This window comes from Magnolia sinica, chromosome 10, assembly GCF_029962835.1.
Source record: "Magnolia sinica isolate HGM2019 chromosome 10, MsV1, whole genome shotgun sequence".
In the NCBI taxonomy this organism is placed as follows: Eukaryota; Viridiplantae; Streptophyta; class Magnoliopsida; order Magnoliales; family Magnoliaceae; genus Magnolia; species Magnolia sinica.
The window spans coordinates 55538515-55541786 of record NC_080582.1 but is presented as its reverse complement, the minus strand read 5'-3'; the positions used below and the strand labels follow the sequence as shown (position 1 = coordinate 55541786).

Sequence of the window (3272 nt, the reverse complement as noted above, 5' to 3'; positions counted from 1 at the left end):
ATGTTCTTCCACTTTGATTTCTTCATGGTTCTAGTAGATCTTTATAGTTTTTCTTTTGTTTTTCTTCTAGGATGTTAGTTATCTCAAGCTAATCTCTAAACTAAAGCTAAGGGATGAAACCTATAGTTTATTTTGATGTTTAGTTCACTTTGATTCAAGTATATGTTTAACTTTCATTAAGTTTTGGTTTGAATTAAGATATATTTCTAGTTTTCTATGATTTTTTATGAGTGAAATTGCAGTAGATGTTGTGAAAGCTCTTGATATCATCTTATTGACTTTAGAATTGTGTGATGTATAGAAGTCATTGTTCATCATCATCTCCTAAGCATGGTAGGATATTGAATCCCCTACCATCATTGCAATTAGATAGATATTTAGGAACCAAATTAATGGAAAGTTTAGATTGTGTTTTAACTACTCCATCATCTGATAGGATAGGATAGGACTTCAATTCCAATTGAGTTATCATTGAATCAAGTAAATTAATGTTGAGATTACCATAGGTGGATTTCTGGATCCTTAGACTTTTTATCTTTATTTTTTAAAACATTTTTCTAAATCACCAGATTAAAAACATAGACCAACGAAGTTAGACTTAAATTAGTTCTAAATCGTGTTCTCCATTCCCCGTGGATTCGACCTCGTTCTCACCGAGTTATTATTACATCGCGACCCTGCACTTGGGGTTGTCAACAAGTTTTTGGCGCCGTTGTCGGGGAGTGGCATTGAACATGATTAAGTTTAGGTTTTCTAGCTTTGATTTTTATTTTAGGTTAGATTTTTCTTATTTTTTGAAATTTTCTAATCTAGGTTATTTTTTAGGATTTTTCAGTTTTTAAAATTTGTTTTAGGATTCGTCTAAATTTTTTTTCTCTTTCCTCTTCTAACATTACTAACATAGTTTGATTGTTTTGATCTTGTAAGATCCTCAATTTTAGTTATTCTCTTTTGGTAACTTCTTCCCTCTACTTGCCTTCCATACTTGTTGTAGGAATTAGGAAATAAAATTAAAATTTGGTGTGGTTCATGCCCAAGCAGGTAAGGGACCATACTCTATGACTTTTAAGAGAAGGAGGTTTGGTTGAAAAATCCATCAACGAGTTAGAAAACCCCCAAATATTCCTAAAATATCAGCTAAGAGCATAGCTCAAGAACATTATGTTGAAGAAGATCATGTGCATCACACACTACCTTTTAGGACGATGTGTGATGAGAATAAAGTGCATCAGGTTCCACCAATTTAAACTTTACGAGATTATTTATAGCTAGTGAGAACAAGTACACCTTCCTGCATAATTCTCCCAATCAATACAAGAAACATGGACTTCAAACCTGAGATGATCCAATTACTTCCTAAGCTTCATAAACTTTATTCAGAAAATATATATATGCATATTAAAGAAGTTGAAGAGATCGTTACAACCATACATTTTTATGATGTTCTTTCTGATACAATTAGCCTTAAATTATTTCCATTCTCTCTATAAGAAAATGCCAAATCATGGTTTCATTCATTAAGGCTTAGATCCATTGGCACATGGGAAAAGATGAGCTAAGAGTTCCTTAAAAAGTTTTTCCCGGCTTATAAAACCAACGCTCTTATAAGGGAAATAATGAACTTCTCCCAGAAAAACAATGAGACCTTCTTTGAATGTTGGGAATGGTTCAAAGACTTTCTTCTCGCTTGCCCACACCATGGTTACGAAACTAGGAGAACAATTGATCTTTTTTATGACAGACTTAGTCCGAACATGCGCCAATTCGTACAGATGATGTGTAATGGAGAGTTTATGGATAAGAAACCAGAAGATGCCTGGGATTACTTTAATATGCTGGCTAAAAATGCCCAATCATGAGACACATCAAATCAAGCTAGTAATCCCAAGGAAGTGTCACTAGAGATAGGATTACATGTACTCGAGGAGGAGGATGATATTAATGTACGATTGGCAATTCTCACACAAAAAATTGAGGACTTTGAATCAAGGAAGGAATCAACTCAGTCCAAAATAATCGCTGAAACTGTATGTGAAAATTGTGGGAGCGTTGTACACCTAACCAAAGATTGACCTACAATCCCAACTTTTTAAGAGTTGTTTCACATTCAAGCAGATACTACAAATGTGTATCAATGACTACTTAATGCACCAAATTCTGACACGTACACTCTTGATCAATGGAACTTTAATAGGAGAAATGAACCAACTACAAATGTAACCAATTTCCACAAGGGCCATCTAGTGGACCTCCACCCAAGAGAACCCTTGAGGATACATTAGATGCATTTAGGCAGGAGCAACTACGGGCTATGAATGAACTTAGAACTTCGATTGAAAGACTTGAGACACAACTGAATGTTTGGGAGATCAGGACCTTTCCGACCTAGCCTCAACCTAATCCAAAAGGACAATTTGAGATAAGTGATCTCAACTCTTCAACTCAACATGTGGAACATGTTAAAGCTATCACTACCTTGAGAAGTGAAAATGAAATAGACAAAGAGATTCTGAAGAAGGTTGAGAAAACTAAGGAGTTCAAAAATTTAAAGGATGGTGGTGAATCTAGAAATGCTCCATATAACAAAAAGCCATCGCAGGGATACAAACCCGTGGTCCCATTTCCCCAACGTTTCATCACATCAAAAAGGTCAAGTGAGAATCAGGATATTTTAAAGGTTTTTCAACAAGTCAAGATCAACATCCCCTTGTTAGATGCAATTAAATAGTTCCGATCTTACATTAAATTCTTAAAATATCTATGTGCGGTAAAGCAAAAGTTGAACGCACATAAGAAGCATTTTTGACTGAACAGGTGAGCGTCATAATCAATCAAAACACTCCCCTAAAATATAAGGATCTTGGAAGCCCCACGATCTCATGTGCGATAGGAAACTTCAGGATTTATAGAGCACTTCTAAGCCTTGGGGCAAGTGTTAACCTAATACCATACTTGGTATATGAACAGTTAGGCCTTTGTAAGTTGAAACCCACCAAAACAACATTACAACTAGCCGACCGCTCGACTATAATACTAAGAGGTATGATAGAAGATGTGTTGGTCCAAGTTGATAGATTATACTACCAGGTAGATTTCATCATCTTAGACACACACTCAGTTTCAAATGTGGGCGCTCAAATTCCTATAATATTAGGCCGTCCATTCCTGGCCATTACCAATGCCATCATAAATTGCCCGAATGAAATAATGAAAATATCTTTTGAGAATATGACTATAAAATTCAATGTGTTTCATTTGCCCAAACCATAAGA

The 3272-nt window shown here is 35.2% G+C and overlaps 1 non-coding gene across 1 annotated transcript; it reads right to left on the bottom strand.

Moving 5' to 3' along the window:
* Positions 1-1598: 1598 nt before the first annotated feature.
* On the bottom strand, positions 1599-1705 carry LOC131217851 (small nucleolar RNA R71). The gene has a single exon (XR_009157439.1). It is a non-coding gene; the product is annotated as a small nucleolar RNA R71 (small nucleolar RNA).
* Positions 1706-3272: the final 1567 nt, after the last annotated feature.